Genomic DNA, 13,911 nt, shown 5'->3' on the forward strand with positions numbered 1-13,911 from the left:
GGCATCTAAGGTAACAGCTGGGATCAAACAAACCTATTCAAAAAGATTTCTTTTGGCCAAGCATTAGCAAGGAGTGGCTCACAGCATTCGGCTCCTGAAATAGGTTATGTCCTAAATTTTTTAAATAAACTCGCTTGGATTTTACTACTTTTTAACATATAACGCCAGTCGCTGCGAAAACTTAATTAGAATAATTTTTGCAATCCATAGAGAATATGGCGGTTGCTGTTGAAAAAAAGACGGTATCAAGGTGTATATAAATCTTACATTTGGAAAGCTATTTTGATTTTATTTCAAATTGTATTTTATTTGAAATTATTACAAAGTCGCACAGACATTACACTTTTCTGTCATTGTTTTTCTTTTTATCCACACATGATAGTGTCTCCTTTTATTTGATGTAACAGGATCAAAAACCATCCGTTTCCGCAATGGATGTGCAGCTTTAACCTCGTAAATTTATCCAACCGGCTATTTTTTTCTTTTTAGTATCGAAACTTTTGAAAAAAAGTTCTAGAGTATTCTAAGTTTTGAAAAAACTTAGAATACTCTAGTAATTGGCCCAGTATGTCTATTTGCTTTGGCAACTCAGGTCATCTCTTTCAGGCACTCAACAAAGAAAACATTGAAGAACGTCCTGGGATTCGGGTGGAGCCAGGTTTGCTCGACCATAGACCTTATTTTGCTGTCAGACACAAATAATTAAATGCGGACAGTTCTAAAGTAGGACCATTAAATTTTCGATTGCCGTTAGTACTGTTATTTAAAGGTAAGCAATTAGTATCGTAGACTATCTCTACTTTAAAATCGAGCTAAAAACTATAGCGCCCATCGGCTTTTTTTTCGGTAGCGTTAGAAAATTCAAGCGGGGCTCAGCAAAACAGACATGTGAAACACGAAATTAGTGATTTTCAGTACTGTGGGAAGCGCCGGTTTTATATTTAGATATATGAAAATTTGAATTCTCTAACAAAATTCGAAAAGAAACAGCATTCAGGTTTTAGCCGTAAGTGGCCCAATAATTAGAACACTATCGGTTCAGTTTAAAGAGTATCAACAGGAGTGAGGTGTACAGACAGAGCAGACGAAAAAATATATTGGGCGCGCACAAAGCTGTCGGCCGATCCTGTCGTTTAAATCCTGTCTCTGTAAACAAAAAAGTACTTGGAGATTGTTTATCGTCCTCCGTTTTTCGTATGAAATTTCCATTCCGCGACACTTCGCGCGAGCGTCGTGCTGGATACGGACGATAATTACCGTTGGCGTAAAAAGCAGGCAGTTGATCAAGGAACACAGGCTAACTCATTCGCAGATAGAGTAGGCCAAGTAGAGCATGAATCGAACGAAAAAAATTGCTCTAGTAAGCAGCAGTGTGGATGCCAATCTAAAGGGTTCATCACGACGTAGTTCTTCACAACTCAGGCTATCGAGGACCACTCTGCTACTCATATTAAAGCAAACGTTGCATTTACATTCCTACAAGGTGTAGTTCACTTAACTATTGAGGACTCAAGACCATCAGAGGCGTCGTTTATTCGGTGACCACATGCTGAAACGCAATGCGCGTGCTAGGGACTTCTTTGATCATATAATTCTCTCATTAGGCTCACTAATTCGACTGAATGGCTATGCGAATAAATGAGATTGCCGCATTTGGCGCTCAGATAATACAAAGGTGAATGTCGAGCAATTACGAGGTAATTGCTCGTTATTTTAAGGCTCGTTAAGTTAACAGGAAGTTACTGTGTAGTGCGGACTGTAAAGCGAAGGTGTTATTAACTTTTTTTTTTGTTTTCGAAGAGGACGATGGAAGAGCAGCGCAGTGGCGATGGCGATGCCGAAATCGATAGCAAGTTCTATCGTGACAAATTTTTGGTGGCCTGAAGTGAGGATATTCGGTACAAACTACCTTTGGTTTCAACAAAACGGAGGAACTTGCCACAACGCGAGCAGTAAATTATCTGTTTAAAGTTCCCGGGCCGGTTGACCTTGACGCGCGGCGGGGACTAGCCGTTCTAGTACTGTGACTTGCGTCTCCCTATATTATCCTGTGGGACTATATGAAGGGCAGAATCCTACAGAGACATCGCTTCTCTTCCCCAAGGAAAAATAAACAATAACTTGTATAGATAGTATCACGTATTGCCCGTGCAGAAGCGTAACCACTTAGTTAAACATTCATGCAACAAAATTTGCTTATATTTAACTTGAGTCACCTTTAGCATTTTAGAATATCATGCGTTGTTATTTCATTAATCTGTTTTACTGATTCGATCGTAGCACTGGAGCATTTTCGATACGGAAGAAACCTCCAGAAAGCGTAACTTCCTGGCCGTTCATAGATAGCGCCTTCCTTAGATCTAGTTCCGCCAATTTATGCAAAAAGTTTTGAGGCCGTCTTCAGTACTGCAAATCTTAACGCTTAAACCTGTGAGATACATATATTTGAGAGTATGATACAATAGGACACTATATTCCAGATGTTTAAACCTACTAAATTCTCAAACCTATTAATATACTAAATATGAAGTGCCCGAGACCACGTGAAGCGTCTTTTTTCCGTAACTTTTTTCGCGCAAGAGCATTTGTATGACATTGACACGTAAAATAACGATTGGATAGTGCGCATTAACCTGCTTTGCCAGTATCGGGTGTAGCTTTTACGTTGATTATGGCAATGGCTCTCTCAGTCATCGCAAGAGGTTTCCTGTGTCCTGTTTCTAAGTTCAATACATTTCCGAAAATAAAAGCACTTTATATCAGGAAATCAACGTGGCCAGAAAAATTTCCTCTCGGAAAAACAAGATTTTGTTTATTGTATATTAAAAAACCATTACTGGCGTTTCCAAAAAGCTAATGCATACATTCTCCGTGGATGTTTAAACTTAACGTCCTCCCATCATAGTCTCATCTCAGCTCAGAACAGATCTTAGCAGGGTTCTTTTACAGGTAGATGTAGGGTTCTGTTTTTACCTTAGCCAGGCCCAGAAGTGCCTTACTCACACTGTACATAAGAGGCGATATTAACCAGATGATCTTTCAATGACTATTTTCACACAATTCTCAATTGCAGCCCTGGATAGTTCGACGCCTCTGAATGGGTTTCACATGTTGGCCAAAAAAATATTGTTTACAAGTCTCCGAATCCATGCGTCGACTGCCGCGCAGGTGAAGCAAGTAGTATACTCATTGGTTACGAGATCTGTAACTAAATAACGAAGCTAGAACTTGTCCATTGTGAATCCAGCAGTTTATTATTAGGTGGTATTTTACTGAGCCAATAAAAAGTTGTGCAAATCTAATTGAGTATATGGTAGCAAAAAATATTCGACGCGCGAAACCCAAGCAGCTGTTAGATAGGGTGATCCCACCATAGTACATACAATAGAGAATTATGCAGCAAAGTCCAACAACGCAATATCTACATAGGGAAAATCACTGATACGTACCATATCACAGCATATGGTATTCCGCAACGGGTGCAGATATGTCACATCTATCAATAATTCGTTTAAAATTGTCACTTCTACACTCTTTATAATATACGTGGAATAGACAGGACGCGATCTGAGCCGAGTCATACGCATTGTCTGGTAGCGAAGGATACAGCAGTAAGTGCTACAATGTGCAGCGGATGCGTATTCGTAAATCACGATTCTAACCTCTGCTCAATCTTCAGTCCTCATTTGGTAACGAAGGGAAGAAACGTTTATCACAAGAAAACCGTCTGCCTCTATTTGAAAGTGTTCGTTAGATTTAAATTACAGTTTTTCGTTTTACCTTGTACTGGCAGGGAAAGTCTATATTATGAATATCATATGATAGTTACTGGCAACTTACCGTATGGCGATCGAAACTTACGGATATTAGTCGAAACTAACAGTTTTCGATTTCTCTCTACAAGACACACTTTAGATGAACCTTGCTTAGTGTTACCCAGTTAACAGTATGCTGAAGCTGTACTATTAAGCCGACTTGTAGAGAACTCAAATAGAAAATAGCTTTTGCTTTTTTTCATGAGTTTTTCTTTCACAAGAATTTTCATGGGTTTACTTAATGGTGTTTATCGGTGTTCCCTTTCAGCAGGCGGTTAAAACTAATGAAAGCGAAGTGTGTCTCTACACTTACTTTAGCGTGAGTGGCCGCCGAAGTCTCATAGTCATAGATTATTCTGCTGTACACTTAAGTTAACTTTCAGTGTGCCGACGCTCAAGTCAGAGGCCCTTCAAAACAAAATGTGTGGACTAAACAACAACTTACAATCCGGCGTAACGAGTCCGAAGTTTAGTCAGTGTTTCACGCGCCCTGCATACATTCACTTACTCACTTATTCAATACAAGACAGGAGATCGTGGCCTATCCTGCGGAGAGGCTCAAAACATTCTGAAAGGATGCCTTCAGGAGCAACAAGTGCCCGGCCGTGGCGCCCCCCGTGAGTAATTCACAAACCATTCTGCTAGGCTCAACCAGTTAAGAGCATCACAATGTCTTCTATACATATATATATATATATCACTAAGCGACAAGCCCTTGTTTCGTACTTGTTAAGCAAGCGAAGTATACTTGAATCAGCTTCATACAAACACAAATCAGCACGTGTTTTATTCGTGCTTTTCACTCTCCATCCTGGCGAATGCTCGCGGTTGGCCTATACCTCTCGTTGTGCATCCTATTGCAACGCTTAAACCAAGCGTTGCCCCAATAGAACATAATGACTTAAGACTGATTTACGCCACTCCATGGACGTACGAACAGCACTAATTGTCGCAGGAAGAATTCGTCTGTCCTATTAGTATCCCGAGAGAAATTATTGCCTTTTAATTAATTAATTTCTCTCCTCCCAGTTAATATACGCTTTCATCAGGCATGCAATATATAATCGATTAAGTTTCCGCTCTTTCTTCTTGCCTTTCCTCTTCTCTCTTGATTTTGAGGTGTTTACGTTGTATGTATTGTCAGTCACCTCTCTGGTAGCTCACGAAAATCGTTTCGTAGTCTTTGTTTGGTCAGTCAGTCCAAGGATAATAGACAACTTCCTCCTGCCATTGAAATAGAGACTTTATTAGGACGGCATAAGTTATGGCAGAAGAACATATGATCATCCCACTGATCCAGCCCTGAGGATTTCCTAGCCAGACAGGTCCCACCTGTTGATCACGAAGTGCCGCCACAAATATCATCTGACGTATTTTCTGTACCTGAGGAGAAACGTAATTCACCGTTAACAAAAGTGAAACTTGGGAAGAAAGTTGAAGCTTAATCTTGAAACATTCTATCTAATCAGCAAAGTCACATTTCCACTATTTTTTGACATTGTTTAGTCTTAACGACTAATGCAGTTCTATCGATATGCACAGATTAGTCTGAATATATCGAGCAAGTAATTTTCAGGCGCTAAAAAGTACTTTCAATACAAAAATATTGGCATAGTTCTAAGAGGTACAATCTTTGAAGCTTAAAAGGAAGACTAGAGGAAAGTCACCTGTTATGTAAGCAAGTTTAGATCACTAGCATAAAAATTAAATAGTTATTACTAGATCGTTACTTCGACTTATTCCGAGACTATCGTTCCCAAAATCTGAGAGCTATCGTTGAATAGAATAGAATAGTCAGAAAAACGGTCAATAATTAGGTTAACAGTGCCGAATTAGATTTTTGCTGGATCTCACCCAGGATTTGAGTTCTCATCCTTCTTAATTTTACGATTTCGAAGTATAGTTTGTCTCTTTATATAGGACTACATAACATTTTTGGGTTGTGACGACTGTAGCGAAATGAGGCGATGAAATTTCTTCCATATTAGGGCAAATAGCCATTTCTAAAAAAATAGGTTCCTTCTCTACATGTATTCGATGGGTTCAGGATAATTTTACTGTCGCCTAGGTGGTCAACGCTCGCAAGCAACTACCATGTCAGAATCTTCGAATGTGTACTACAGAAACTTTCAATTGACAATTCGATTAAAAAAAGGAGATCAGACAAGATATTACGATTTTACAAAAAGAGGAGTGTAACCGCTAAATTTGGCTAGCTTTGTATCAGAAATATTATTTTACATTAATTTCAATACATTTTGCTTAGATTTTAAAACTGAAAAGACTTTCTTCTCTAAGACAGATAATTATTGTTATCGATACTGAGGTTAGGCCCAAAAAAAAATCTTTTTTGGTCCCTGCTCCGCACGGCTGCAAAGTTAGGACTGCCAGGGTCTTGGTGTCTTATTATCAAAATAACATTACGCCACAAAATTATAATTACAGCCAACATATTATAACAGCAAATCATACATCTTGTACAATATATGTACGTATGTATGTATGTATAGTACAATTCAACAAACAGTTTACCCAATGAAGGTTCAAACTTTATCGTTTACCTTAAGTTTTTATCAAATCGCACATGTCCCATCTGTCAACAACTGTAATTGCCAATTTCGAATTTTAGAAAATGTTGTTTGATATACCAGCATGCCTTTACGCTGCCCGTGGGTGTCAAGCCGTAGCCCTATTTATACTAACTACGTTCTTAAGCACAAACACTATATTGCAAGGTAAATGGTATAGATATTATCCAGACGATCTAAAATTTGATTGAAAAAGTTAAAACCAGTTACTACAACGAATAGTGTAGCTTTCGAAAGAAACCTTCCAGTTGCCGTGGCCTATATGTAAAACTATTTGTTGCGATGGAAAATCGTCATATGGACGAAACAAAATAAATTACAATTTTCGAGTTACCTCTCTTCGGAAAAGGCAGGAAGCTTTTACCAGTTGATGCGTACTCCACGTAGTAACCACGAAATGGACCAGAATTTCAACCGCAAGGAAAGAGCTCCACTGGTCAGGAACAAGAATTGATAATATCGTAAGACGATTTGAGCCTATCGGCCACTGAAAACACATAAAAGCGAAGACCAAACAATATGTACAGTACGGGATTGCAGCAAATATCTCGTTCGCCTGGAAAATCACAACACTGTCAAACACATCATAAAAAACGCGTTAAATTCTATAGTGGGGTAAGAATGACTGAGGTAAGAAATTATTTTTACCCCTATTAATATTATTACTATAAGAAACAATACTGTACACAATGTTAGATTAGGGGCCGACGACATTTGCTGTTCTTCCTTTAGGTACTTAAGTTGGACCCAATGAGCTCGAGAACATCCATTGATGTTCTATCAATAAAAAAAAAAGCCTAACGAGATGAACACAGTTTTTTGTAACAATAAGGCTCAGCTGGTAGTATCAAATTAGGGATCTCTAGAGAAAAGCATATTTTTTGCTATTATTCATTGACAGGTCGCTCTCGTTTTTTGCATGTAGAGATTTTTTAAATGGAATTTAATGCCACTTTTTATTGTCAACGTGTGTGATATTAAATTCAAGTTCCTAGATATCGAAACTTGAACTTCTAAAGAGATAGACATTTTGGCTATTTCTCTCCTTATGACAGGAAGTTTAATTTTTTTTTATCAAAACAAGAAAAACCCATAGCTTCCGAGTACGGATTAAACCTTCTACACCTTGAATCACGCATGCTATTTTTATATCTTTTTATCAAAAAGGATTTTAGGTTCCATAATTCATTACGTAAAATGTGTGGAAGTTTCGACACTTTATGCGCCATCGGAGACCCACGGGGTTTCGCCATCGAAACGAGAAATTTACGACTTTAGGCGAGCTTGCCAACTAATTTATAGCTGACCTCTCTTTTCAAAACAATAAAAAAAAAAACGTCGCTTTGATCCTTAGTTCGACCAACTGTCTCCTGCACGTCCTAAGGACCTAAGGTATCACAGGCCGCCTCGCAATCCAGCAAAACCCTAAATAGGCCGTCCGAAAGATCTAAATGTCAATTAGGTTGGACGATGGTTGCCATACCATACCAAGCGTAGAGGCATCTACTGCCCATCTAGCTCTAACCTTATATAGCATCTCTTCAAAATACTAGCAAACTTATTGTGAGCAATATTAGTTTGCGGCTATTTTCGCCGCCAGTGTCAACAGAGCTGCTTTTCTATTGACGTTAAATAAATAAGTCCTGAACTCTTGCACAAGTAAAGAAGGCATTTCCTTAGCACTCTAAAATCATATTTCAGTAAACATGATCTTTCGCGAAGTGCGAAAGAACTTCGCAAGATATGATAGTTTCAAGTAGGGTTACATTTTTTTCGGAGTAATTTTGCTACCCTGCATTTTGAATATCTAGTACAACATCTGCTTTTTTCGTTCTTCGATAGCGTTCACAGATTTAGGCGCTATACCCAACACTTTAATGCATTCTTTCTGTCACAGTAGCATTAGGCTTTGACAAATACATTTCCACCTTGAGCTTATCCAGTAGCCGTAAGCATACGTGTTACGACGATCAATCAATAAATGCAATTGCTCTTATATAGAGCTATTTTGTATGATTATTATTCTAGTTGCTCGTATGCTTCTACTGAGAGGAGATACCTGGGTACCTGGTTTCCATTTTCGAAATTGTGAATAGACAATAGATCGTCTGCTGCCAGGTTCAAACAATTAGCAAATAACACCAGAACCAAAAGGTGATAAGAGTTCTGAATTGTTCCGAAAAAAGATCTTTCTCACCACAGTAACCCTTTTCACTGTGAGCTGTGTTTTTTTCACAACGTCCTTAACGCGATATCGAAAATTGGTCTCGAAATCGACGTTGACATCAAGAAATCTTAGCCGCTACAGAAAAAAACTTGTAAATTTACGATTCAGCAATCTTGAATTCAAATCATATAAGTAAGAATTTACCACTAAATTTGGTCATTTTTTTCATATTGCGAAGTTTGTTACCAATGGTCTCAGGTATCGACCGAAAAAGATGCAATATTTACATTTCAGTTTTAAGGACCCAGGAAGTTTGAAGTAATTACTTGAAATATTGATAGTAAGAAGTTTACGCAGACTCTTTCAACAAAATTTAGACGTAGCACGTTTAGTAGACGTAGACGGTTAGTTACTTGTTAACTACATAGGTAGTTGCTCTTGGAACTTTTTCACTTTTAACATATCGTCGTTCTGCAATATTACACTGATACTTGTTGAATACTTTGCACTGTGTTGATTACAGGCGGGAGGTTCCTACTATAACAAGCCATTTGGTGCTTCTCGTCCGCATGTGCGCTAACCTTCAGAATCGTAGAGGCTCTGAGTTCAAGCACGAGACACACTGCGTTTATCGCTTGTGGCAAATCCTAGTTTAGTCCCTATATTATGGAGGAACGTTTAAGTGCCTGGTTTCGTCCTATTCAATGACAAACAAAAGTACTCTAACAGTTCCCAAGAGAGTGGATGATAATGACAATAATCATAGTGGAATCAATTAAGCATTTAATTCGTTTTACGGCCGCTTTCCACTCATAGTAATGAATCCTTTTTTTTTTTCGTGCCAACGTGAATTCGCTCGACATTGTTAAACTTGGGAAATCCACTTTGCTATCGAAAGCGGAAGGCCGTGTAAGTTTTTCTCATAAGTTGGCATACGAACTTTCAAAGCAATATTCATCAAGCTATTTTCAGGTTTTAGTTGTTTTGATAGATGTCCGCTACCTGGTTTCACTAAGAAAGACGATGTCCTGTAAAGGAAAAAGTGTAGTTTAAAATCCCTGAATTATAAAAATAGTTGCAAAGTAAATCGCCTTAAGGTTAGATTTTTGACGAGGATTATCTTAGTTAGAAGCGTACCGCTAAATATGATTGTATTTGAAAAAATAACCCAGCGTATAAGATTTTAAATAAGTTCACTTTGAACTTATTTGAAGATGTGCGGACATCTTACCTTCATTCTCGTTCCACCTAGCATTATAATAGAAAAAAAAAGCTCTATGCTGCTTCACTGCATTCGAAATGAGCTACTAGAAAAAACAGACGACTAATTTAGACGTTCAAGTGATCACCTTTTTGCTTTATACCTGTATATTGACAGGTACTCTTTAAAGGGCTCGAAGTACCGTGCATAGTCTACACTTTAATATATTGAATTGTATCACATATTATATATGTTTGATTTCAGCTTGACGTTCAAAGTGGCGACCAACTAAAAACTAGCTACAGCAAATTTTCAGAACGTGTGGTGCTGGGTCAAGCAGATGGCCCTTTTGGCTTAGGATATAACCTTTCCCATTCCGACAAATGACAGCCGATCATATAGCATCATTACAACCTCCTGAACACCTACAAGAAACAACCTTTGCTTCTCTAATATACGAATCCACCGAAGCGGCAAGATTTCATTGTCATGTATTAAGAACAAGAGTGATGTCAGTCGTCAGGAGCAACCTCATAGATCCTGGCAGCACGTATCACCAGACCTGAAGTTGAGGATGGCCAATATCTAAAACATGTGGTAACTCGAACAGATCTTAGATCCGCTAAAATAATACCAACGTTCGTTGTCTCGAGGTCGGATCGGTATTGTAAACTGGTTCTGCATTATTTTGTGTCTTTTTTTAATGTGCACGTTATCAGTGTGCAGTGCAGGGATATACAGATCAGAAGCTCCGACAACGGATTTATCTTTCATCTTAATCAAATATCAGCGTGCATAGAATCAGTTTTTGAACTATTGTGCATAGAAAACGTGCCAAGGCGTCGATTTTTGATTGTTTCATTATAGAAAGGGAATTTTGATCATGTAGCAATTCAGTAAATTCATACCGGTCGAAAAGAGGTAAACACGATACACAATTGGATAGATAGTATCACGCGTCATTGCCCGTACAATAGCGTAACAATTTAAGTAAATCTTCACACGATAAGATACGTGCATATATGGCTTAAATTAAATTTAGAATATTGCACCTTATTTCATTAATCTGTTTTAGCAGTTCGGTGAGACATCTTCGTAACCTTCAGCCAGTGCCAATTCCTCATTGTTCATAAATATATATATTTTTTTAGATATATTTCCGCCAATTTAGCCAATGTAATAAAGTTTTGAGGCCGCCTTTAATACTGCGTATATCAACATTTAAAATATATACCTTTAGAGTATAATACAAAATCATACCATATTGAACAAAGTCAAATCATAGGTTTTTCTCCTGTCTCAACACTAGCCATATGGTATTATTGTACACGTATACGTAACGTATATGTGTCCTGAAGTAGACTAATTAAAGCATTGCGGGTGGGCATTATATATTCTTGATACGGCAGCTCGGACAACTCAGCCTCTAGTCAAGAGAAGTTAGGAGTCATTGATCTAAGTTTTGCTAAAAAGAAACCTGTATGAAGATAAAAAGCGATTTATTATTATTATTACTATAATTTGATCAAATGTAAATTGAAGTTCGAAGGCAACATATATTAAAGCCACGTTCAACCTATAAATTAACACCAGCCAATCTAAACATGGAACATAAGTTACTGCCTACCGTGTTTTGAAGTTGTAATTGTTTTGATCAGAAAGCAGATAATTTTAAAGATGGACTGACGATAATGTCAGCTGCAACGGAAAAACCGAACGGGGTCTGTGTTCGTAACGGATGTATAGAACAAATAAGAACATTAAAACAAGTATATCGATCAGTGAGAAGTCAAAATAATATAACTTAAACTTGTGCTTTGAACGTTTGGTTTATGTGTATGGCAATCGCACTGTCTGAAGCATTGCTTAGCGTCAGCAGCGAATGTATAAATTTAGATATTGATTTCGCCAGGGTCACGCTGCCATTTTGGTGAAGGAAAAAAGATATGATGCTTTTGTTTCTACCTTAAGTTTATATAAGTTAGTTATGTAAATGATCGACCAGCTTGAATATGCTTGCTCTTATTTCACTGTAGATCACTTTCGCAATTCTTAATTGCCGTTATTAGAAAACATGTTTAATTATACACTTATGACGTAAGAACAGAAGAGAACGTTAAGTATAATGAATATGTTGTGTTGGAAGTGTTTCTGAAACGGTCATAGCAATCCATGATACTTCATCGACGCATATGCGTATAATCAGAATATTTCGCCATTAGACACAGCATGGTAGCAGTGGCACTCCGCTCTGCACTCTTCTGAAGGTCATGTTTAATATCAATTAATTATCTTATTACTACAAAAAAAAACAAATGCTACTTCGATAATATTTCGCGCTGGTAAGGCTGTGCAGCGTTCAAATCAAATGGAAGATGAATGATGATATCCCCGACGAAAAGTTCCTATTTGCGGCAAATTGTTACAGAATAATTTCTGCGCGCATTTTTCTAGCAGGCCTCGATATTGACGGAGATCAGAATGACGTGATTTGGCAGGGGTGATTGATGGGGATTATTCAAAAACCCCATTTAAGGGCTCTAACATATACTTTGTTAGCTTATATACGAAATGAAAGACAATTTAGTAGAAACGCCGAGTGTACATTTCAACGAAGCCAACCGTATGGACTTCGTTAAAGTAAACGCTACCGTCGTCCGTTGTAGCGTATTCAGTAAAACGTCAGAAATCCAATCCTTATACAACAGATATGTTGATTCCAAGTATTCGGCTAGAGTCGTCTTTAAGGAGCCTCTCTGAGCGTATTTTTTTTTTAATTTAAAATTGATTGCAAAAGCTACGCTATTAAAACTTTAAAAATGCTGAATATAGGACAAGCCTACTACTTGGTTACGCCATCGGTTATTGAAAAGAAGTATTCTTATAGCGGTTTCTTTATTGCGAGCACCAAGTCTTGAAGCTATTCTCTAAGGAAATAAGTTCTTCATAACGGTTTTCTTCGCCATGATCCGTATCGCAGAATATAATCACTTCACGGTCCGCTGATGCACGAAGTAGTTGTATTAAAGCAACTAGACATTCAACGAAAATATCAGAATTCTTCATTTTCGTAGTGCTGCCAATTGCGGCATCATGGCTCTCATTGTTCAATTGAGCTGTCTATTATAGAGTAAGTGCTCACTGAATATTATGGATATCGATAAGTACGACTCTTCTTGCAAAAATATTTGATCGTGTTGTAACTCTAGCTTCCAGATAGAACTGGAGTATATAATGAACTATGCCATCATTAATTACTTTATTATTAATATTAAGCATTATATTAAGTTCTATTGCTACGTTTTTCTTGGGTGGCGGAGTTTTGCGGTAACTTGGAAAAACTTCAGCACCATTTTTGTATATTAAGCCCTATAGCATTCGCCTTTTCCCAGTGGCTGCCGTATAAACTATCCAGCTCCTCGGTGGTAAGGAGTAGGCTATCGTCTAAATGACTGTCGCTTGTAGCGCAAAATGTAGAAACGTCAGAGATGGCGTTGAGCGATGTTTTTGTGGTAAACGTTGAGATACCTAGTGACCAAACGTAACGTATTAACTAAACAAAAGATTGGATCCACAACGTATATGCTATTCAGTTGAAAAAACTGGAATATAGAAAATAGCTTCAATTCCAAGCCTTCAACAATGCTATGTGAGCCTACACGGCCTTCATACGGCTCAAACACTGCAGTCAATTTTGTACTGGAGAAGGGTATTAAGGTAGCGGCTTAATTCGTTGCGAGCTCGAATTTTACTGGCGATAACTAGAGCGTCCGGAAGTAAAGGTATGACTCGCCTTTAGCAGACGATGTATCAAAGATTCAAAAAAGGCTTCAAATAAACACCAATCCATGACCGTTTCTGCGCTTTAGTATGACAAAGTGTTTACCTTGATACGAAGGTCTTGTGTTGCAGAAGAAACGACTAGTTATAACTAGCCCCAATTTGACTTGTTATTATTGTACTGTGTCACAAATAAAGTAGCTCTCCAAAGCGCTATTAAACATTAATACCTAAAAACGTTCCACAACGTGTGCTTAGGGAAGAGCAGATTTCACAACCACTATCAAATCTTGTCTCCTCTAAATAGTGCGTGATACCATTTTCTATGAGTAAAAAAAAAGTAATATTTATGAAGAACAT

General features: G+C 37.9%; 1 long non-coding RNA gene across 1 annotated transcript; it reads left to right on the forward strand.

The window, feature by feature from the left end:
* Positions 1-8,632: 8,632 nt before the first annotated feature.
* Positions 8,633-13,911, forward strand: LOC147752600 (uncharacterized). The gene is made up of 3 exons (XR_015313630.1): positions 8,633-8,762; positions 9,094-9,479; positions 10,036-13,911. It is a non-coding gene; the product is annotated as an uncharacterized LOC147752600 (long non-coding RNA).

The sequence above is a fragment of the Varroa jacobsoni genome, unplaced genomic scaffold (assembly GCF_002532875.2).
Source record: "Varroa jacobsoni isolate VJ856 unplaced genomic scaffold, vjacob_1.0 scaffold_1140, whole genome shotgun sequence".
Classification (NCBI taxonomy): Eukaryota; Metazoa; Arthropoda; class Arachnida; order Mesostigmata; family Varroidae; genus Varroa; species Varroa jacobsoni.